This window comes from Panthera onca, chromosome B3, assembly GCF_046562875.1.
Source record: "Panthera onca isolate mPanOnc1 chromosome B3, mPanOnc1 haplotype 2, whole genome shotgun sequence".
In the NCBI taxonomy this organism is placed as follows: domain Eukaryota; kingdom Metazoa; phylum Chordata; class Mammalia; order Carnivora; family Felidae; genus Panthera; species Panthera onca.
In genome coordinates, this window is record NC_138344.1 from 14,891,427 (window position 1) to 14,915,511 (window position 24,085).

A 24,085-nucleotide genomic window follows, 5' to 3' on the forward strand; every position below is an offset into this window, starting at 1 on the left:
GGCTCGCGGTCGCCCTGCCTCGGCCTTGCAGCGTTAGTTCTCTCTCTGGGCCGCGAGGGGCTGGGGCTGAAAGTTAGCGGGCGATGTCCGGGGCTGGTTCCGCGGAGACGCCTGGGTTCGCATCCGGCCGGCGTGCAGGGACGGGGGCCTGGAGTTGGCAGCAGCTGCGGAAAAGTGCCTGCCCCCCCCCCCAGCCCCCGCCCCCCACTTACGTGCGGCGGAATTCCGCCAGCGCCCCGGGAAAGTCCGGGGTGCCGGGCGCGCGGAGCTGCACTCCCTGGATGTGCACGAAGCGGCGGCGGGCGGGGGGCGGGGGCGGGGGCGGGGGGCGGTCAGGGGGAGCTCGAGCGTGTGAAACTCTGCCTCGAAGCTCGCTTTTGACTTGGTCCTATGAGCTGAGCCAACATGGCGTCTCCCATTGCACCGCGAGCGCCGGGCTGCCAGGCACGGCAGGGCCGGGTAATAGAAAACACATTGGTTACCAAAAAAGAAAAAAAAAAAAGAAAAAAAGAGGTGGGGGGGGGGCGACCAAAGACCATTGCATCTGCAGGCAGAAAACCCTCTTTTAAACTCTTGCTGGCGAGTGAGTGCGGCCCTCGATTGTTCTGTAATTAGAGCAGCAGAATTCGTAGGGGAAAGATTGGTAACGCAGTGTCCCCTTCTCCCTTCGCTCCCCTCCCCCCTTGTAATTAGAGTTTATTTCATGTCTCCCCTCCCAACAGGAGCCAAATTAGAAAAAGCAAAAGTCTCTTATCCTCAAAGCATCTTAAATGTCTGAATGGTATAGGGGGAGGGGAGAGGCCAGTATTTACAGACCTGGTCAGCGCTCGCGCTCATTAATGCAGGGGCTGCGCCGGGGTTTGTGCGGGCCGGGTCCAGCTGGGGGTGGAGGCTGGGCTGCGAACCCCGCCAGGCGTGGGCAGAACTTGCTGCTTGCCTGTCAAAGTTACAGCAAAGGTGGCTTTCCGGGCGGAGGGCTGACTTGGGGGCGCGCAGCGGCGGAGGGCGGGTTCCGGGCGGGTGGTCGCAGGCCCAAGAAATGTGTGAGCCTGCGTGGACGGCGCCCCTGGCAGGAGCGCGCCTGCAGCTGAAGATCCCCTTTCTTTAATAGGTTTGAGCGGGCGAGGCCGGCCGTGGGACAGATTTGGCCTCCCAGAGAGGGTCTTCAGAGGGCCTCTGGAGAGAGAGTGGATTGGCCCGGGCTGAGCTCTCAGCGGATGGGGGAATCGCCCCTTACGTCCAATGCCAGCCCCTGCCCGGGCCTGGAGACCCCTACCCTCAGCCGCCTGGGAGGGAAGCGAGGTACTCTGTGAATTCCGGGCCTCGTCAAGATTTATTGAAGTTGGGTTTTAAAAACGTGCTTCAGATGATTTTTCCCATTTTCTCAGATTTCAAAGGCTCCCTGCAGTGCGGCTGCCTAATTAATGGTGAAATTCAACTAAATCTAATTATGCAGTAATTTTAAAGCAGTTAGTGCTGGGCGTTGGTTTGTAATAGGACCCCAGTTTTTTAAAGTTTGCTTACTGTGTTGGTTTAGGGGAAAGCCATCTTTTGTATGGCAAAGAAAGACGGGGAAATAGTTTTGCTGCACAAACCGGAGGGCTGAGGACCGCCCCCACCCCCTCACCTCTGTCCCCATCCCTGTGTCTGCCTCCTGTCCCTTCTTCTCTCTCTCCCTGTTTTGCCCTCTCTCAGCTCAAGCTCAAAAGCTGAGCGAGGGGCTCACCCAGCAGAGAGCCCCGTTTTCATAGCCAAATGGGAATGAGACAATTTTTCATAAGGAGACACAAAGGGGCTTCGTATCTGCCCTCCTGGACCCATCTGTAAGTGCCCCAAAACAGGGAAGGGACTCTCATCTTCTCTAATAAAGAACAGATTTCCTCCCCTTCACATCCATTGTCATTAAGGCGAAAAGCTGACTCTTGGAGTTATAAATCTTATCGTCCTTCTGATAACACACTTGTAATAAGTTAGCGTCCTATTCAAAGTGAATTGTAAAACTGCCTCATTTAATATGGCATCTGTGTCATTAAAACTTTTATTATTTTTTTCCCCCTCGCGTCTTGCAGGCCTGGCATTCTGTGGAGCTCGGAGGTGCCTATTGGCCTCTGGGGTAGGGCCAAGGGGGGAGAAGGTGTGAGAGATGGGCTGCCTGGTTTCAGCCTCTGGATCCTAGTCTGGGGTGAGAGACCCCTGAGGCAGAGAGGGCCTGGGGTGTGTGTGTGTGTGTGTGTGTGTGTGTGTGTGTGTGTGCCGTGTCCCCCTTTCCCATCCCCCGGAGCGGCCCCCTCGAAATGACGTTCCTTGAAAGAAACATGCTTGTGATTAGCTAAGCAAACACATCTGCTTTCGGAGTTGGGCCTTCGTTAATTAGCTGAACAAAGGGCCGTTTTGCCTTTTACCTTTTGCTGGGGGAGAGTGTGTTATTTCAGGAGTGTCGCGGGCCCACCTCTTTTCAATTGCAGCCACGACGTTAATTTTATTGGGATTACTGATGGGAAATGAGGTGGCGCAGGCTTCCGAGAGGAAAAGCTTGATCATTACCCCCTTTGGAACTATATTTTTCCACCAACCTCCTGCTCGCGAGGAGGGGGTGGGGGGGGTGCAAAACTGCGCCGCAAGTTCGGAGCCATTGGAATCAGGCTCGCGGTACGCTGATCTCGGGTGACAGAGCGTGTGTTGGAGCTGAACTCTATAATTTGCGCTTCTGTTCCTTTATTAGCCCTGGACAACGAACTAATGAGCTTTGGCCCAGCACAGTGTCACTTGTATTTATTTTCTTATGGCAACTTTGAGATAGCGGAAGTGTTCCTTACCAAGAGCCAGAGAGGGCCGGGAGTGCTGACCGCTGCCTTCCTGGCCCAGGTCAGTGGCTGCATCCCAGGGGAGCCAGGGCCCGCGCAGAACAGACGGAGCTTGGGGACCGGGCCTTTAGGCAAGGTCTTGCGGGTGCTCGGGAAGGCGTTAGGCCCTTTGGAGGCCCAGGCATTCCTGCAGGTCCAGCTGCCGAGGTTGAGGTCGAGGGACGCGGGCCAAGTCTGGGGCAGGTCCCCAGGCACGAGATGGTGGAGGTGCAAAGGTGGCGTGGTGCTCTTCTGGCCTAGGAAGGGGGAGGGATCCGCTGAGCAGAGCAAGTCAGGCCAAGTCACCCTGGGAGCAGCCGGGGGTATCGTGCCCTGTGGCCACGGGGACTGCCTGCTTTGTGCTGAAGGAGGCCCGGCTCAGCTCTCTGGCCAACTGTTTGGGGCATGAGTGGGGTGGAGAGGTTGCTTTAAAGGAGCTCTGGAGTCCTCGGGTGCGGAGGCTCCTTTCGCTCTACTCCCGCTGCTCCAAGGAGTCTCAGTTGGAGAGGCCTGGAATAAAGTAGAGGTGTGGGGGGTGGGGACAGATGGGGGCGATAAAGGCAATGCGGACGTCCCTTGTGCCCTGGTAGAGAGAAAAGGAGCCCCTCACGCTGCCAAGTGCGTGTGTGGAAGGGGGTGGGGGGAGAGCCAGGGAAGGGGAAGCCCAGGGAACTGCCAAGCGAGCGGGGGACTTCTCCGCTCGGCAGCCCGCGACTTCCTGCGGCTCTCGCCTCGCTCCCCGCCAGGCAGCCTTTGCTAATAACGCCCAGGCTCGGTGCCCCCCGCCCGCCCCATCTCTCCTCGCCTCTCCTGGCTTTATCCCTCTGCCTTCCTACCCCTCCCCACCTCTTCCTTCCTTCCTGCAAATGGGTGTTAACGTGGGTCTTTATGTTCTGTCTATAACTAGGATGTAATCACGCGCCCCATGCCTCTCTCTAAAAGCATTTAATAAATGTCTATTAAAGCGCTACAAATGTAAGATGAATTTAGTGGCGCGGCTGCCTCCCTGAATCCGAACAGTAATGATGGATTTATCAACGGGGATTCGCCTTCAGCACAGCGAGGGAGGTTTACTCAGCAAATATGTCGGGGAGCACCCACCCAAATACAATCATTTGACCCCCCGTGCGGGGTGCTAGCCGCCTCACCCATTCTGCCGGGTCAGCACCGAGCAGGGAAGACCCAGAGGGGCATGGCCGCTCTCCTGGCCTCTCACCCCCTCCTCTGTCTCTCCCCGCCCCCCACCCCCCAGCCTGCAGGGCTCTTGGCGGGGGCGTGGGGGACCTGGCATGGAGGTTTGGAGGTGGGGAGCTGGTGGGGGCAGTGTTAGATCACACGATGAAGTGTAGGCTGTTCTTGGATTTGCCGGGAGACTTCAGTGGGCGCTCTCGTGACCCTCTTGGGTCTGAAGGGGTGATAATTGTTTCAGTCTGCGAGTGGGCTCTCGAGTACCTTGACTTTGACCAAATCTTAGGTCATGGGGTCCTCGCTGGACCCGCAGGCCTATTCTAGGGGAGGGAGCGCCGAGACAGACACCCCCCTGGCTCCCAGGCCCTCAGAGGGGCCTAAGTGTGCCCAGGGTGGGTGCCTTGCCCATCCACCTTCCTGGGGCTCCCTGAATCCCAACCATCCAAGGCAGAGGCAGGCGCCTGTTATCCAAGGGTAGGGTGTAGCCTCCAAGGTGGGGGCAAAACTCCCAAGTCTCCTCTTGCCCTGCACAGATCCGGCTTCTCTGGCACCTGCCCCAGCAGGGCCCACCTGGCCATTTTAAAGTTTTCGTGGCTGTGGATTTTGAGAATTTGGTTCGGACTGTAATCGTTAGCACACGCAGCCCCAGTGACCACCACCCCTTTCTTTTTGTCTTTTATCTTTCTTTCCGAGGGGGAGGAAAGTGCTGGCCTGTTCCATCAAGCCCAGTTCGCATTTGCTTTGGCCTCTGATTTCTCTTTCTTCTTTGGAAATTTCATTGAGATGTCTCTGTACTTCGCTTGTCAGTTATCTTTGTTCCTTTTAAATAAAGGGCTTTTAAATGGACTTATTGCTCCCAGCGTGGGTTCCTCTCTCTAAATGTTAGAAAATTGTGCCATCTACCCGCTATGCTGAGTACTGTCACACTCGGAGACCTCAGGGACCTCCGGGCCGGCTTCAATGCTGCCGTGTCAGGGGCCGCGGGCGGCAGGAGGAGGGGGCGGCTCACGTGGATTTTTACAGATCTCCGCCTGCAGCCGGCCCGCGTGGCCACGCCAGGGCACGGCCCGCGACGAGCGCAGCCGCCAGCTTGATGGCGGCCGCGAACTTGGCGGCAGTGGCTGATCGCGGACCAAATCGCAGGCGTGGCTGGGACCCTTCCCTCCTCGGAGATGCCCGGGCCCCGGAGGGGTGTCGTGAGGGGGTGGGGGTGGGGGGACGCTGGTTTAGAAGGAACAGCCGCTGGGGGGGGGGGGTCAGGGATAGCAGAGGACAATGGGGGGGGGGCTGCCTGGGAGGAGCAGGGAGCGGTTTTGTCGCGCAGCTTTGGGGAGCTCCTGCCGGCCTCCAGCTCCCCCTCTCCCTCCGGAGAAGCCGGGCTGAGGCCGATGGAGAGCGACGGCCGCCGCCGAGTGGCTTCCCGGTGTTTGGCTGCAACTTTCAGCTCCGTTTCCCGGGGTAGAGAGAGATTTCTGGTGTCTTCTGGAAGGCCCGAACTTCCTTTCCTTTAGGGGAGTGTGGTTTAGATGGACCACGTTTGAAACAGGTCAGATGTCTGATGTGGGGTCTCCTCGCCCCGACCCCTCGTCTGCAAAACGTCCCTCCCGCAACCTCAGGTTCTTTTTGAATGAGTTAAAATGGATTAACAGTTTAGATTTTATTATGTGGCTACCTCTCTCACACGGCTGTTTTTTTTTTTTTTTTTTTAACCCCTTAGGGGTATTAGCTAAGATTTCCAAATGTCAGTTGGGTATTTATGCTTGTGGGGGAAAAAAAAATTCTCCGATACGGTTTATGACTTTTATTACATGTTTCACACTGTTCGAGAAATGGAGTTTTAAGCAACATACAATTAAACCTATATTGCTCTTTGGAGAAGGGCCAAGGAACTCGACAATCAATTAGTTTAGATCTTTTGATACTTGTTGCTAAAATTAAGTGTAAAAATACAACCCCAAGGTCTGGCTGCTTCCTCATTTTTCCTAAGGTCATGGAGCCACCTCGTAGGAAATGGCACTTGCTGTTTCTTCCTCCCCAAGTTGTTTTTCCTGATTATTCTGCACAGATTAGTCTTTAAAGAATCAGGCCCTTTTCTCCATGTTTCCTTCTCTGTCTCTCGCTCTCACTGCAGTCTCTCCTCTCCTGCCTTTATCGTCCAGGGTTCATTTTTACAAACACACTCATTTCAAATTGGTATTATTTGAAAAATGAATTTTCCTTTCGCCCTCTCTCTCATCCCTGCTCCCCTTGCCTGACACTAAGAAGGGAAACTGTGTTGTTTAATAACCGCAAAGATATGGTCTTTTCTAGACAAAGACAAAATTATATTCTTTATAATCACAACAGGATGGGGATTGGGGATGCTCTCTCTCTCTCTCTCTCTCCCTCTTGGTCTCTCTCTCTCTCTCTCTCTCTCATCTCTGTCTCTTTAAATAAGCAGCTTAGGAAATATAATCTCTGCCATTGAACAGAAACTGCTTCCTTCTTGAAAATGCCACCGCTCCCACTCCCCTGGCTCTCTCTGGGCAAATCCCCTCTGCTGCCTGGCAGGTATCTGCTCGCCCTTGGTCCTGAGTAGGGGTGGGGGCGGGCCCATGGAGATCCCAGGGCCCATGAGAAAACTGCTGTGGGGTCCTGCCCGCCTGTCCCCCGGCAGCAGAGGCAGAGCGATAGCAAATTCCAAAGAGGGGCTTGCTAATTTATTAAATAATTCTTACCTCCCCTCTTCTCCCTATAGCCACCCATGTTCCTAAAAGGATGGGGGAGGGGTCTGGGAGCGCACATCTACCCCCCTATTTCCTTTTCCTCTTTCCAGCCCCTCACCCCCACCGGCTCACCAGCCTCATCACTAATTTAAAAACCCCGTGGCTTTGGGACTGAGCAGGCCAGTCATTGAACTGTCAATCTCCACCAGGATGGAATGTCTAGAATATCCTCCCTTCTCCAAAAACAGGTTCGAAACCAAGTGAAGCGATTGGGCAGAGTGCCATTACCCCCCCCCCCCCCTTCAGAAGCCTTCCTTCCTTTTCCTCCCAGGACTGGAGGCACCTTGGCCTCCACCCAGTGCTGTGGCCCCTGCTAGGTCGCCTTCGACCTCTCGCCCCTCTTGCGCCCATCCCTATGCCACTGCCCTAATTGTAAAGCAGGTCTGGGAAACATTTTCTCTGTGCTAATTTTATATTTCCCCTTTCCCCCTTGCAACATTAAACATAATTTTGCGCTGTCACTGTCACTAAGACTGTGGTTTGTTGATGTCTCTACTTGGAAACACGACCCCTTTGCCTCCAACAGGGAGTCCTCCCCAGGCAGCCTCTGGGAGGCCCATTCTCCATAGGTGACTTTAGGGTTTCTGTGAAAAGGCCAAGGGGGGCGGAGAGAGACCACAGCAGTGAAGGCCAGAAGGGTTCCTACCGGAACCCCATAATCATTTCAAACTCTCTTTCCCTCTGACAACGGGAGCAAATGTGTTTTTGATGTGCTTTTAGTTGTTGGCTTGTTTGTTTAATAAAATCCCTGTGTGTGTGTGTGTGTGTGTGTGTGTGTGTGTGTGTGTGTTAATGTCTCAGTGTCTGTGACATATGTAACCACAGCCACTCGACTCTTCAAATTTCCCTTTGAATTTCTTTTTTGTTTGTTTGTTTTTGTGTCTGTCCTCTTCAACTTCTCTCTCTGTTCTTTAGCCCTCCACCCCACCGTCCCCACCCCGCCCCCGTATATTTTCTCTGGCTAAGCAATAATCCTCTGGCCCGGTAGCCACGTTCCTGGAGATAAAATCCATTTATCCCTTGTGTTGCCTCACCAAGGCCCGGTTATCCGGGGCCTTTGGTGACAGACTGGTGCAAGAGAGATGAAGACATTTCTCATTTCCCAGGCCCCGCTCCTCCCTTTAATGTGCCAGCCTAGGGCAGCAGGGGCGGGAGGGGGGGCGGGGGTGGCGTGGTGGGGGAGGCTCCACAGTTGAACAAATGTACCCAATGTCTATAGGTTTGCTCTCTCGGTGCCTGGTTGTGGCTGTGCCTGCTTGCATTTGTTTGCCTTTTCTTTGGAGGAGCTGGCTAGTTACTCTCCACAACAGTGTTTCAGAGCTCGTTTGCACCAAGACTGGTGGGTTTCAGAGCGATTATCTCATTTCGCTGGTGCAGAGCGAAGCTGCTTGCAGCCCCTGGGTCAGGCATTCAATGCAGGGCCCATGTCACAGACCCAACCCCGAAGGTTAATTTTCCCTCATTAGCATCTCCATAGTTCTCTCCTTGCACAGGATCTCAGGTCCTTGCCTGCTGTCTTCTCCCTGCTCCCCCCACCCCCCACCCCCCACCCCCAAGTCTCTGGCATGTTCTCTCTCATGGTTCCCTCTGCACCGGCTTATATTCTGCAGGTTCCTGTTGGACCCATAGACTCTGATCATTGAAAACCCATCTCATCAATTTCCAGTTTGCCTACGTTTATCCCAGAGCCCCTCTCCTCCGTCCACATCTCCCCTCCTCTCTCTCCCTCTCTCTCTCCCCTCCACCTCATTTACAAACGCATTCTGCTTTATTTGAATTAGTTCTCTTCTCCTCTCTTACTTTATCCCACCACCCCCCTCATTCGTTTATTCACTGCTAGAAAAAGCAAAAGATACAAAATGGCAAAGTTCAGCTGCGCGTGCATGGGGGGAGCCCGCCATCCCAGCCACCTAGAAAGAGGCTGGAGATTTGTAATGACAGAAGAAACAACAAAGAAAAGAGAATTGCATTTGCGGCTTAAGTGGGCAAGTGTGTTTGTGTGTCTATATCTGTGTGTGTTTTTAAGATTTCTTTGAACTGCTTTTGTGCTGACTCGACAGAGGCATTTGCCGAAGCTAGTCACGGTATAGGAACTTTGAGTTAACCTCTTATATCAAATGAATCTTTTCATTTAGAGACCAATAAATCTCCATCTCTAGCTACCTTTTGTAGCCTGAGCTCCTCATGGACAAGACTGAGGTTTATAATAAAGGCCAGATAAAGTTTGCCAAAGTTATTTTTCCCCTTCCATCTCTTTTTCACCAATCTGGAAAATTCCCCCATCCAACAAATAAAAGTTCAGGGAAGTAGCAGCTTTTCCTCGGTGAGTAGAAGGTTGGAAATTTCTTTACCTTTTCACAGCAAGCCTGTTGACTGAAGTGGCTTTCCAAGCTCAGACAACCGAAATGATTTATAGTTTTTCAACAAGTCATTATTTTGGTGCGGTTGTTGAGGTGGGGCTGAGACAATCTAATAATCAATGTAAGACTGGGGGAGGGGATTGTCTGTGACCAAGAGGAGAGTTAACACCAGAAACATGAAAGCCAGGCGGGTCTCGAGGGATGGAATTTTGGAAAGAGCCTGCACACGTCTGCTCCTGGGCTATAAAGAAATACATTGTTAACAACAACAAAACAGACAATGCCCTGAGCTCTGCCTTGATTCAGAGCTGAGCTACTTTCAAGATTTTTTAGCAGCACTGTTCATTTTGATGGGGTTTCTGGGCCATTTGAAATTCAACCTTTAGCCAGCCTGCTCATGGGGTATGGTTACAGAATTCATTTTCTGATTTACTACCCCTCCTCCTATATTTTCTTTATTTCCTGATGGCCTCCCATGGGGCTAATCTTTTTTTTTTCCTTTCTTTTATTTTTTCCAGTTTTGTTCTCCTCACTAACGACTCAGTGTTTTTCCTGTTTCTACTGATCACTCATTTGCTTCCTTTCTCTCTTTCCTTCCTTAAGAGACAGAGGAAAATAAAAAGCATGGGAGGGGGATTTCCAAATGATTCCTAAGTGTTATTAATTACTGTTACAAGGCAGGCGATTCTTAACTAATAACAAAGTTGTAAATTACCACTGACTTTCAGATATTTCTCATTTGTCAGCGCTGATTGACTTGATTAATATTTCACTCTTTGAAATAATTTTAGCAACACTTACAATCAGCTTCAGCCATGAAGCAAAGAGCAGATCGCCACCCCCTGCACGGGACCCTCTCCCACTGGTTTTACTCTTCATGTGAAGTTTTGGTTTCCGTTCTGAGGCCTGATTTGGACGGGACAGCAGTGGTGGAAAGGTTCACAGGCCGTGAAAACCGCAGGGATGGAGTTCACTGGCAGACCTGTAGATGTTCAGTGATTTCTACGTAATTTGGAAAACACTGTCGAGGAAATTGATCGTGTGGAAAGAACCAAACAATATCATTTCCTGGGTCTCCTGAACATTTTTTTCCCCTCCAGATTCAAGGCTGAAGGAGTAGATCTTTGAAGGATCCCTAAATCCATGAAATCCCCCCCCCCCAAGCAAAGCCCTATTTCTCCTTAACCTCCTCCTTGACATTTCTATGAAAGAGCCAGCCTATTCTCTGCTCACCTATCAAAGATGGGGATTATTGGTGGTGGTAGGGGGAAGGTGTGGGGGGGGGGTGGGGAGCAGGGTCAAAGGGACTCCCAGGACAGGAGAGCAGAGAAGACCTCACATGTTGGGAACGGGGTTATATTTTCCAGAGGTCCCTTTCCCTTCCACCATCATATCCAGAATGCAATTTTTGAAGCTATCAATACCTGCTGCCTCCAATACCTCTCGAGTTTTAATCTTAATTATATTATTAAGCGAAGTGGTGTGCAGTCAGGGAGTTGAACGTGATTTATGACGTCTGCCTATTAAAGGATCGATTGTGAATATCGCTACTATCATCTATCAATATTCTTAGGCCGGGGGTATTTCTCGCTCCATGGTTGTTATTTGTAATACCGAAATGATAGACTGCAGGAAAAGACTATTGCTGCTTCTTCGCAGGACTAGCTTTCCAGGTGCAGCGGGGAGTCCGTGTGGGGAGACAGGGGACTCTGCGTGCTCCAACCACATCTCACACCCAGAGAGAGTTTAAAGATTTTTTTTTTTTTTTTAACCAGTGAATTCCCCCTTAGGTCTACTAGAAGAAGGAAAGCCAGAGTCGTTTTTCGGGAATGAAGTAACCTCTGCAGGTCGATAACAGGGGCGAGCGTTTTCCAGCTGCCAGGTGATTTGCAAGGAGACTAGAAAGGAAGAGGAAAAAAAAAAAAAAGCAACGAGGGGCCCCCTTTATACAAGGATGTCTGGATGGGGGGCTGGTGGGGAGTGCTGGGGGCAGACTGTGTATTTTTGGAGCAGATGCCCGGGGCCGTGCCTATGCCCTTGGAGGTGTCCAACTTCTGGGATCAATCAAGGCTCTCTGCTCCAAGCCACCCCTACAGCGACACTTCCACCGGCACCAGTCTCTTCTGCATAGGTGGAGGCGGGTGCGAAACGCGCCGCGGCTAAGCCTGGAGGAGCCTGAGCGCGGAGGCCTTTTGTCTCCAGACAGAGCGCAGCGCCTGCTTTTTTCCACCCGCGCGGGGCACGGCACGGGGTCACGGGCTAGTCTCAGCCCCTGCTTTAGGCGGATGGGAGGGAGAAGCAGTGAATGCAGCAAAACTCCTGCTCCCGGGAAGCGGCCTCGGAAGGCGAGGCGGAGAAACCCGGCGGGGTGAGGTGGGGCCGGGAGCGTCCGGAATGCTCCCAGGGCAATCCGGCCTGCGCCCTGCTGCTGGCCTCGGCGCGCACCAGGCCTCAGAGGCCGGAGACTCCCTCCTCGGCTGCGGAGGCCCCGGAGGCGGTCAAGCGCCCCCTGGCACCACGAGGGAGGCGCACCTCGCCTGGAGCAGCGCGGCCGCGACCTGGGCAGAGCAGGCGCAGGACGCGGGGGCCCCCCCGGGCCTGGCTGGGAGCCTGCCCTACGCGCACCGAGCGCTCGCCATCCGCCCGGGGCTGGCCTTCACGGCCCTTGGCCGCCCAATCGACTTCCCTCCAGGGCTCCAGTGCGAAGAAGTGGGAATGTCACTGAAAACTGTTAGGCCTTTCCTCTGCCCTGCTACAGACGACCGCAGGCGGGGAGGGAGGAAGCATTGGCCGGGTTCCTGGCTGCCAGCGGCGCCCCGCCTCTCCTGGCCCGGAGAATGCGTTGCGGGGCAGAAACCTCCACCCCCGCCACACAATGGCACCTATCTAGCTACCTGCCTGCCCCATCTCGGCCTCCGTTGCTCCAATGGCCAACCCTTGGCCACCATGTTTGACCTCAGATTTGGAGGCTTCCAGGGGTATGGGCACAATGACTGTATATAGTAAGCACTCAATAAATGTTAGCTGTTATTATCACGAGGCACATCAAATCTCCTCCATGGGCATCTCAGTCTCTGGCACACATTTATCCCAGACCAATCACCGCATAGCTGGGGTCCCCAAGATCCCTACCCCTGCCCCCTCTGAGCCCTGGAGCCACAGCCCTCCACCCTAACACGCCTGCAGAAAACGTAAGGCCTCTGTGGTTCTTCCCCCCAGGGTGTTTGTCCGGGCCTGGGCCGCTGAAGCCTGAAGCAAACGTTGCACTCTGCCTCGGTCAGCGCGGGGGCTGGGGAATTTCGGTTAGATAAGAGCATCCTGGGACAGGGGGTGGTGGTTCATCGTTTCAAAACAATAAAAAAAAAGGGGGGGGGAACCCTTCGGTGAGGAAGAGAGACAAGAGAGAAACAGAAAGTGCGTGGGGGTGGGGATCAGGGACAGGCGGAGGCAGGCGTGCCAATCGTAGATGAGTCAGAAGCAGCGGCATGACACCTTTTTCTTCCAGAAACAATTATTTGAGTAGGCTTTTAATCGCCAGGCCGAAGGGAATGAGCTGTCCGAGACAGCGCCACCAAATACACGGACCACGCCGGGAAGCCGGGTTTTAGTGTTTGACCTCCAACAAATAGAAGCCCGTCTTCCTGATTCCTCTGATTATCAGCAGTACTAAAAATACTGTTTTTGTTATTTTGCAAACGACATTTCAGAGGGCCCTCGGAGCCGGGCAGGAGCCACGCCCAGGACCGCGATCACCTGCTGCGCAAGCGGCCGGGACTTGGTCCCCCTCCTCTCCTCTGCCCTCCCCCACCCCCCAGGCTGGTGGCTATTCTTGGATGTGGACCCCTTTAAAAATGACAAATGTCTTGTCAATACAGACCATCCATCCTCTCTTGCTTTCTCATCATTTTTCGGCGTGAGGAGGGACCCAGGCGCAGGCCCGGCGACGCGTGTCACGCGGCCTGCATTGTACCGTAATCGCCAAAACCTTGGCCTAATTTGCAGCTAATATATCTCGAGCGAAGGAGTCGGCCGAGAAATCAGTGGCCCAAGGAGCTAGATTTAAGCTTTGGAGGGATCGGAAATTAAGGGACTGCAAGGGGGATGTGATTCATATTATTCTCCCCTCTCCCCCTCCCACACACGACCATACGTCTCTCCGCTCGGCCTGCAGGGACGCGGCCCTTATCTCTCCGCGGCCTGTGTCCCTGTCGCTTGCTTGTCTCGCTCCGGACCACTGTGTCTGGGGCGCCCTCCGCCTGGTTTCTCCTCGCCCCCGGGAGGAGGCGCTGGTGTCCGGGTCGGCCTCTGGTCCCTCCCAGCCGGCGTCCCGGAGCCCCCATTCACAAAGCCCGGCTTGGAGGAGGCGACACCACACACACACACACACACACACACACACACACACACACGCACACACACCCCGAAGAGGGGAGTTTGATCTTGTCTCATTGGCGTCTCGGGCCTGAAAGGAAAATCGTTTGGGTAAACAGCCAAGCTTCCAGGCTTAACGCCCGGCTGCCGCCCCCGCCCCTCCGCCCCCTCCCGCCTCCCCCACTCCCCTTCCACCCCACCCGCCACCCACACTCCGCTCCGCAGCCGGGCCCCGAGCGAGCTCCGCGCGCCCGGGCGGGAGCCGAGGGCTCCCCGGGTTCAAAGGGCCGCAGCCCCGAGGGAATGCCCTCCTCGCTGTGCCCCGAGGGGCAGAAGCGGACCGCAGGGCGGTGGGACCGGCCCGGGCCACGGTAGGAACCGCGAAACCTCCCGCTTCCCTAAGTAGACCTCGTCCCGGGGGAGGGCGCCGGGGAGTTCGGAGCCCGCAGGGACCTTTTCGCCAAGACCCAGCGAAGGCCGAGCCCGAGCCCGGGCCGCAGGCTGCGCCTCGGCGCTCCGCCCCGGCCACGGCGGGGCACCCTGGGCCCACCAGGCTGTCGCAGGCGTGTGGACACGTGTGGCCCGACCACGGGCGGGGGCGGTGAGCCTCTGCTGGCCGTGCTGAGCTCCGCACCCCCTTGGGTGATTACCGGGTTCCCACCTCCCGCGGCTCCAGGAAAAAGCCTTTAATCAGATATTAAGCGTTTTCCGAAGTTTGATTCTTTCCAAAGGACAGTTTTTCAGCTAACTGGCTGTAAACATAATTAATAGTTATTAACATGCAAAAAAAAAAAAAAAAACCCTCTGTGGTGTTTGAAAGGATATTGGTCTCTCTCTAGCTCACACTCTCAAGCCTGGAGAGAACATTGAATTCGGAAAATATCCTGATTAGATTATTAGACCTGATTCTGTGATGCTTCCCCTCCCCCCTCCTCTAATGAAATTCCTCTCTCTTCTCCCTTCCTGTCTCTCTCCTGTTCTCGCTCTCTCTTTCTCCTCCCAGTCTCAATCTCGCTCTAATCCAGGAGTCATTAGCAACACCCTCTGGCTACATGTTTTGCATCAGTGAAACATTGTGACATAGTTGTAATACAAACTCTGCGCCTTACACTGCATCTCGCGGTAGGAAGTGTAATAGCAATAAAAACCATTTTTCATCTCCAGGCATTATTCAGTACAAAAAAAAAAAAACCCAGAAAATCTGAATGTGAGCAGGGGTGGAGGGAGAGAGAAATGAAGGGAAGGAGAAGAAGGAGGGAGGGAAGGAAAGAGAGAAAGAGAGAGAGAAAGGAGAAAACCTTTCTAATTTAGAGACTCCCCTTCTCAAGCATTTCATTTGCTGATCCTTCTCCCTTCTGTTTTTGCCCCTGCCCCTCACCCTTGTCCCTCAGTGGATCCCAGGACCCTCCCTGCGAGTACCTCTTAGCTCCCAGGATCTCTCAACACCTTCCTCCGCCCGGAGGTAGCATCCCTCCAGACAGGAAGACCCCAAGACTCCCAGAGGCCAGGCCACCCCTCCTCCGCTGGCCAGAGTGAGAGATCCTCATTCAAGTCCTGCTAAGAAATTAGGGCCTCTTTCCTGTGTGGTCCCTTTTAGGAATTCTTCCTAGGCCGATGGGGAAGGACAAACAACCAGAAAAACAACCTGGCTTCCCCCTCCCCCCCTCCCCCGCACAGCCCTGTAGTTTCTGAGCGGGGCAGAAAGTACTGGTCACAGTGAGAGACGGAGCACACCCTCCATCACCACCCTGTGAACTTAGGGAGACCGAAGTTTCAAGAAAGGGTCTCTATGTTGGATTTGCTCAGGCAGGAAAATAAGGGGGCTTATGCGCACCGTCACACCTACGTTCTCCTCCACCCCATGGGCCCCAGTTCCGCCATCATTTATACGTGCGATCCACTGAGTTCCTTAAAACAAAAACCAAAAGAAACTTGTGGTGGAAACTGCGTTAGAAAAAGGACTGTACCCCCCCCCCCCCGGAAAACAAAGAAACCACACAAATGCTCTCAGCACCACCAGATACATACCCTACTTTTAACACCACGTTTGGAATCTTCGCAGGAAAAAAAAAAAACCACAAAACTTGTTTCGTGAAATTTGTGTTTTACTTATCCCTTCTGTCTCTGGGATGGTGCACTTTGAAAACAAGTCGAAGCAAAGCCTCACTATATTCAGCGAATTAATTTTGCTGTATATTTTTTTAGTCGTGAGGGTTTAAGAGCCGGGCGAGCCTCTTAAGTTTTCAACTGGAGGAAATAGGGTCCAATGCAGTATAATCCATGCTTCTCGCTGGTGCTGCTTTCGCCTGCCGACAGGTGTATATGTTTAAGGGCTGCGTTTTGTGATTATTTTGTCAGCAGAGCCGAAGGCTGTGGGATATGAGGTTTGGTAGGCTGGCCACTGGCATGGCATGGAAAAGTCCCTCTTATGTCCGACTGACCAGAATGAGTGAATTTGGGTGGGCTTACAATTGGGAAGGGAAGGCTTCATAGGCCTCATCGGAGATGTTTGCACTGGCCTCAGCTGACTGGCCCGAGCTCGGCGGCCCGAACCCATGGGCCTCCAAGAAAACATCTCTCATTTAGTTTATCTTTCGTATCAAAGCAGTATCACAGCTTGGACTTGGTGAAATTAGACCTATTTTTTTTTTCTCTTTCTCCTGCTATTTTCCCTTCACCCCAATGCAGACATTGTGCGATACGTCGGTCACAGATAATGGGTTTTAACCGATGGGAAGAAGGCCTGTGCGTTTCGGCTTCTCGTAAGGTTTTGACGAAGGAAAAAAGTCCGGTGACGGTCAAGTTAGGCTGCAGAAGGCTGGGAACGTGGCCATGCCATTCCAGTTTCCGCAGCGAGGTGGCGCTCCAGGGTACGGCAGCGACGCAGCGGCCGCGGAGCCGGGTTCGCGCCGGTCCCTGTCGCCTCTGCACCCGAAGTCGGAGAGCGCTCAGCCCCCTCTGGGCCGACCGGTCCGCAGGGCGGGCGAAGGCCTGAGGCCACGAGCGGGGAAGACGGGCGGCGGCGGCGAGCCGCGACCCGGCCGGGGCCGGTGCACACTCCCGGCGCTGTTGCTCCGGGGAATCTGCGAAGTTCGCGTTCGCGGTGGGACCCGGGCGGGGCCGACGCCAGGGTGCGGGGACCTCGGAGCCTCCGGGATCCGCGCGCCGGGCTTCAGCCTCCGCCGGGTTTGCGGGGAGGCCCGCGCTCCACACACCAGAGCGTCGCCCACCTCCTCCACCCCCAGGATCGGCAGACTTGGCTGCTCCTTTCTCTTTTCTTGTTTTAAGAAAAAATAAAGGAAAGAAAATCGTATGCGCTCCCTATTGCTTTGTGCTCCAAAGTAGGCAGTTTTTCTGTTTAGTAGGTTTTTCTTTTTCTTTCCTGTCATTTTCCTTTCCTTCTCTTTTCGTTCCTTATTTTTTCCCCCCTCTTCCTTCCTTTGTTTTCTGTTTTCTTAATTTTCTTTTCTTTTCTTAACCTACTTCTAAGAGATGGTTCTGAGTGAGCGGGTGGGAAAGAGAGAGAAGGGTCTGAGTGGCACGAGCCCTAGAGGACTCAGCGTTGGCAAATGGCAGCAAAATTGAAGAAGAAACTATTTCGATTTATTGAACGCACTTGCGTCCTAGCGATGTCGTTTCCACACTTCTGCCTTCCCTGGGTATCTCACAAGCTCTAGGTCAACGCCGACCCGGAGGAAATGCCTTTCACCCGGTCACACTCCACCTGTGGTTGTCGGAACGGGGGGGGGGGGGGGGGCTTCCAAAACATTTTTGCAACAATGATAGGAATAATAATAGTAACAGTAAAAATGAACAGCCTTTCCACTCTGCATGAATTTCTTCCTGGGTTTGCAGCCCGGCTCCGTGAAGCAAGAGCAAGGCGGGCATCGAGCGGCTGTTAGCCTGGGCCCTCTTTCCAGCAGTTGGTTGCCCTGGAACGCCCTGACCCGGGAGCCGCCACCCTTCCCAGTGGCCTCGGGTGCCCGGCCTGGGCCACGGTGGCCGCTGGCAAGCTTTGCTGAACCTGCACCCTATCGCTTCCTACCAGCTGTGCTGCTTCTTTTAGCCGGTTTCTGGCCAACCTCACTTTCCTTGAAGTTGTCTAGCGTAAATGCAGGAATTTTCGGCCCAATTGAGAAGTCTACAGAAACTCCGGCGGGTCAGGTCATTAGGAATGTGAACGTAGCGACCAAGAATTATAAACATGATCTAAAAGTCTCTTCCAATTCATTTCTTCAAGTATTTATTTGAGTTAAGTGATGAAAAGTGACAGTTGTGAAATAGACAGCTTTTAAAAGTAATGAAGTCAGATGAGGCTTTAACCTGTCGATTGCTATAAATCAACTTCGAAAAAGACGAATGAAGAATATTATTTGGGCGCCTAACAGCCAACATTTGCTGTGCGGGTTGCGGGTCCTGGAGTCGGCCTGCGGGGGGCTTCCGGAGTGGCGGATCCCCAGGTCCCTGCGTTGGGAGCCAGCCCGAGTGAGACCCACGCTGTCTGCAACGACATTTTGTGGTGGGCGGGTCTCCATTTCCGCTGAGACTTCGGCCACGGATCTGGCCCACCGTAGTGTGTCTGGACAGTCATCAGCACAGTTGGAAATTCAGGGGACTGAATGCCACAATGTAGATGGGCGCTCAGCCTGGCTCCCCAGCTGGCTGAGGGTCTCCTTTTCTTGATCCAAACGCGTGGGGAAGGGCCAGGGCCTGAAAGACCCTTACTCTTTGGAAATGGTGGTGGCTGAGGTGGGGGAGGAAGGTGAGGAAGATGAGCAGGAAATTATATTTCCTTGAGGCCCTGGGGAGGGGGGCCCTTTGGGCTCTCAGTGACATCAACGGGCCCTAATCTGGGAGGGAGCTCCAGGACAGAGGGGGACTGGGGCAGGAAGTTGAAGGTCTCCTAATGGGGGAGAAGGTTCTCAATTCTGCACCTGCCGGGGGTCACAGACCAGATATGGTTTCTGGAGGGTGAACTGGTGGGGTGTTTTAAATAAATTTTAAACACTTTCTTGTAGATCACATTTCCCCACCACTGCAAGGTGGGTCACAGCCAGACTCGGGGCATGGCCCTCTTCCCAGTGACTTCAACTGGTGTCCCCATCCTATCCCAAGTCTGAGCGAGGAAAACACACCCCGGGGTGCCTGGCCTTCTGGGTCTGTTGCTTGCTCTTTGTCCCAACACTTCCCCGAGGTGGGGAGGACACAGATGCTTCCCTCTCTCTCTTTTATCGCCCTGCGTCGTTGCTTCTAGGTCAAGTCGGTCACCTAGCGACCTCCCCAGACTGCTGGACCACCAGCAACAGGTTCTGGTGTACTTCCTCCCTGACTCTTCCACCCGTTTCCCTCTCATTTCTGGGTCAGGTGGGTGGAGATGGAGCACCTCTCGCCCTCTTCCCGCTTGACCAGCGAGTGCAACCCTCGAGAGGCGAGGAGGCGGCGCCCGCATCTTTGGGCAAGTTGCCTGGCTGGGTGGCTCTAAGGACCATCGGTGGCCCCGCATTCTCCTAGCTCAACATTCCCAGACTGTTGACTGGTGGCAGCAACTCAGAGGACCCTCTGAGGATAAGATCCAAGAGAAAGTATAGGGGGGAAGTGGGGGGGGGTAGGGAGTGAAGTGGACCACGCCCTCCCCTGGGACAGTCCCTAACCTCTTGGGGGCAGGCTGGGCTGGTGGCTCCATTCGGGGCCCCACCCTGGCCTACGACGCCTCCTCGCTGCTTGGGGGCCTGGTGCCGACCTTGAGCAACATCCCCTCCCCCCGCCTTCAGGTCCGATTTCCTTTTTTTTTTTTTTTTTTTTGGAGACCCGAACGTGGGAAAGGAGGCTCCCGCTCTATCTGCGCCCAACTTGCCCTCCGGGTCAGCTGGGGCTGGAACCTGCCCGCCCGAGACTCTGCAGCAGGCTGCGCGGCCACCGCCCCCGCCCGCCCCGCTGGCGCCAGGGTGCCCGGAGTCCCAGGCTGGGGCGCCGAGGGCGCGGGGGCCTCCAGGACCCGCCTGGGTGGAGGGTGGGGAGGAGGGACGGCAACTTCCAGCTTCCGGCGGGGCGGTGGTGGTGGTGGTGGTGGTGGTGGTGGCGGCGGGGGGTGTGGGGGGGGACTCTTCGGAGGAGGCCGGTGGAAACTCCTCCTCCACTCCGCCCCGAGGCAGCCGGGACTCGGCTGGCGGCGCGTCTCCGCCCGCCCGAGCGTTTCCATAAATCAGGCCGCTGGCAGGCTGCTAATTAGCTCAGGCCGAAAAGAATAGGAAGAGGGAGAGTCCAGTAGTGCTCGGCGGGGTGGGGGTGGGAGCGCCGTAGGTGGGAGATCAGAATTGCCCCAGGACCTGCGGGCGACTGCCTGGGGCACCGCAGCAGCCCCCCGCGGAGGCCACCGCAGATCGCTTTCCCCCAGCCGGGGCCTCCGAGCTGGGGCCTCCCGATCACACGCCTCCCGCGCTGCGCGCACCCGGGTGTTGGACCCGGCCCGCCCACCCACGCCGAGGCCCCCTCTCCCACTCGCTGAGCGAGCCCGGCGTTAATTAACTCTCCCCTCGCCCCCTGCAATATCGGAAGACTTTCAAAACTCATCCCCAAGTGTTTCCTCTTTAAGCCTGAAGCCTGCGCTTGGAAACAACCGCCAGGAAAAGAGGGAGCTGGGTCTGGAAGGAGGGTCGGTCACCTCAAGGCTCCGGGGTAACAGGGCTCCCCCAAGGACTGCGGGTTGTAGGCGGGGAGGCTGTAACCCCACACCTCCTCCCCCAGTGAAAAAAGGCAAGACGGGTCAATCAAGATCAGAAATAACCCTAAAGTCGGATTATTGATTTCCATGTAAATCCGGAGCAGAGGACGCGGCGAGTGAGAGCGATTTCTGTTTATTTTCTTTCCGTTCCTCCCCCACCCTTCTCTCAGCCCGCCGGGTTTGGCGCCCCTCCCAGTCCTCTCCGCCCTCCGCCGGGAAGGGACTCTGCGATGACATCACCGCGGAGACCCGCGGCCTCCCCGCCCCCGGCCCCGGGACCCCGGAGCGGAGATTGACAGGTGTCGCTCGCAAGGACAATGCCTTCCAGGTGTCACCGTCACAGTCTCATCCCTCCTAACCCGCCCTCTCTGCCCCCTTCCCTTCCAACGCTCCTGGCCGCCCCACCCCCCTTTTCTTCTCCGAGGGAAGCTCTCTCGTCCCCCCCCCCCCTCGCCCCCCAGCTCCGCGCATCTGGGTCCCGGGTCTAGATATGCGGGCAGTGGGCCGGCGTGGAAGGGCAGGGATGGCGGGGACTCGGCTTGCTGTCTGCCGCAGGGCGGCTCGGAGATCCCAGAGCCGCGGGAAGGGTCCACGCGGCCGTAGCCCGAGAGTGGGCAAAGAGGGAACGGGCGTGTGTTTTTAAGGAACCAGCGCGGTCTCTGGACTTCCTGCCTTCCCTCTGCACCCGCTCCCCCCCCCCCCACCCACACGCATAATATAACAGACGCTAAAATAATCCTGCCATCTGGCAAATCCCAAATTTGGCGACCAAGCTCCTAAAGCAACGGCGAGGTGTCATCCCGGGAGTAGGTGGCTGGTCCTGTCCCGCTCTCCCGAGCGGGGACAAGGGCATCGAGCTCGGCCCGCACCTGCCCCCACCACACCACGGCCGGACCTCGTCCCCCCCCCCCCCATCCTTGCTCTGACCCTGGCGACTTTGTGGCGCTTTCCTCCCCATCTGGGCACCGGCTCTGGGGGGTGGGGGGGAGGTCGGGGGGTCGGGAATGGGGGTGCAAGAGTTGGGGGGGGGCTTCCGCTCCAGTTTCCACCAAAATTGCTCAATGAGCTAAAACCCAAATTCGCCTTCATTATGTAACACCGAATGTAATTTATAGCCGGGCGGCCTGTCGGCGGCGATTTAGATCATTTGGTGCTAAGGATCACACTTATTAGATTTCTTCAAAGCCGATGGGGGTTTTCTTTTTCTTTCCTTTTCTTTTTCTCTCTTTCTCTCTCTCTCTTTCTTTTTCTTTCTTTCTTTCTTTCTTTCTTTCTTTTTTAAGGAGGGTATTTGTACTAAATTGCCCAGTGCTGGTGTGATAACTGTCAAAAGTTTGACATCAAAGGAGCTAATATTATTCAGTTACCAGAGAAGCTGTCTGTCTAAATAAGAATATCTTAATTACTGCATCACAAAGGTAGGAAAGGGGTCGGATCTGAAAACGGCAGAGGCATTCAGCCGCTCCTTTTGATACGCTATCTACGTTAGACCGATGCGCGGCTCCTAATCAGGCCTAGTCCGATTTCCTTTCCTCTCCCTGTCGGTCCTCTGAACTTTATAACTATATGTAAACACGTTGTCAGTGGGGACCTAATCTTCTCGGGTTCTTATTAGAAGAAATTTCCATCCTCTCTCGTTCTAGATTAGGCAGTGGAGTCCGCTCCGTCAATGAAGGGACTAAGGTTTCGTGGACAATAATGTGGCAATTGTTGATGGTTTGTGACCCATAAAATGTGGAGGTGACTGTTCTGGCTTTGGTATGTAATTATGCAAAACACTTTCCATAAAGACTTGCCATTCGATCTAATGGCAGTCCCTGCGGTCTATTTCAAAAAGGGAGGGTCTATGTACAGAGAGAGAAAAGTAACATTTGTTTTAACACAGGTTTTATGGGGGGGGGGGGATGGATAAATACAAACACATCGCAACGCCGCCCAAAGTATTTTTTGGAGTCAAATTAAAATAATTACGAAGGGGTTTAATAAGTTAATCATAGCAACACGGCCCATCCAAACACAGAGGGAGGGGTGTTCAGGCTGTAGCTCACCACCTCCCAGCCCGGAACTGTCCTTGAGGGTGGCGATTTACCTTCTGCTTGTGCAGGGGTGGGGTGCGGCTGTGTCTCAGCTCAGCCCACCTAGGTGCCCCTCTGGGATCTGAAGCCCCAGTGGGGGGCTGAAATGGGGGGGATGGGTGATGTCATCGACCCCCAAATCTCGTCTGTGGAGTTATTTGACAGAGGGCACTTGTAACAAAGCAGCTCTCTCTGAAGAAGCCCCCCCCCACCCTCCCTTTACCTCTAGTGCCCCCAGGGCCCCAGGATTTAGGGATCCCCAGAAAGGCAGCTCGGAGGGAGTGCCAGGCAGTGCCTGGCCGGTTTGGGTGAGGAGTCTCAACCCCGAGCCCACGCTCAGAGACGTCTGCAGCCCAGCGGGGCCAACTCCCAGCTGCTAGAGCACCTTTGCCAAGCACCCGAGGTTTTATTTTATGTGTGTGGTTTTTGAAATACAACATAAAGAATTTTCAAAGGCCTGAGGAGGAAAGGTGGAACGAGAAGGGTCATCATCACCGGTCCCGACCCAGCTCCGGTCGCCAGTTAATACAAGCATTTCTCTGCCACTTCCAGGGCCCCCATCCTGCCTGGATCCACCCCCCCCCCCGCACTCCCCCAGAACTGCTCTGCCACCAGCTCGGAGGCCTCACTGCCCACCACACAGCGACACTGTAGTGTGAGCCCCACAGAGGCAGGCGACAGGGGATTTTTCAAGGGGGAAATGATGATTAAAAGACAGAATCATCTAAATATCAAAGTGACACATGGGAGACCTGGAAAAAATATTTAAGCTAATGAAAAGCAAATAAAGAAGGAGGCACTGAGGATGGGAAATTAAATATTATGTTTAAGATGGCGCTTTTGTGTGGGCTTGAAGATTTCCGATTCATGTACACATAATAAACACTTAGGTTTGTCATCTGGAGGTGCAAATCTGAAAGATATTCCAACAAATAAAGTGCTGGCAGAGAGAGGAATAAAGAGATCGGCGCCTGTCAGGGGTCAGGCAGCCTGAGATTGCTTCTAGAGATCTTTTGAAAATTTCACACGATTGAAGGCTTAGGGGCTTCACTACGCTCGCATTTCAAACTCAGATCAGTGGGATCACAATCAAAAATAGAGGTCTGGAAAATTGTGATGCAGAGATGGCCACGGGCTGCAGGACCTCTCTCACGAGTGCTCTCTCACGCGCGCTCTCTCTCTCTCCCTCTCTCTCTCTCCCTCGCTCTTTCTTCTCTTCAAGACAGATACTCTGACATGGGCTGTGATCCTTTGGATGACAGTTGTCAGAAAAGAAAGAGAAAATTGCATCTTGTCTCGTAACTTCCTTCTAGTCAAAAGGAATTTAGGGTCTTATGTCCAAGAAAAGAGGGAAAAATTATTCTTTGCTAGCTAGCATAGGACCATAGCTCAAGAGTTTGGGTTTCCCTAATTAGTGATCTACTCCTGGACTTTTAGATCTGGTTTGTTAACACGATTTCTCATTTAGCGTGTTTTCCTGCAGCACACTGAAATTTCTTACCCCTGGCAATTTATCCAAGTTCAGGTATGTAGACAGGAATATACACTTACACGCACACGTATGCACACACAACTTTAATCACTAAACCCAGAGATTGGCCTGGTTGCCTCTTATTTGGTGAGAGTTAATGCTCACTCATATTTCGCGCCCCCCCCCCCAAGATGTCAGCACTTTCTGGTTCAAACAGGACACAGAAAAATCAATTGTCTCTGTGATTGATCCACCAGGGGAAAGAAAATAAAAGGAACTGGTGGGAAGGGC

The 24,085-nt window shown here is 54.2% G+C and overlaps 1 long non-coding RNA gene across 2 annotated transcripts in view; it reads left to right on the top strand.

The window, feature by feature from the left end:
* The first annotated feature begins 13,113 nt into the window (after nucleotides 1-13,113).
* The window catches only part of LOC132668750 (uncharacterized), a 65,245-nt gene continuing 54,273 nt past the window's right edge, over nucleotides 13,114-24,085 (top strand). Inside the window, exon 1 of one of the 2 annotated variants that reach the window (XR_009605770.3) lies at nucleotides 13,114-13,898. This is a non-coding gene — a long non-coding RNA (uncharacterized LOC132668750). The remainder of the gene's footprint in view (nucleotides 13,899-24,085) is intronic. The other variant, XR_009605769.3, reaches the window with a different exon arrangement.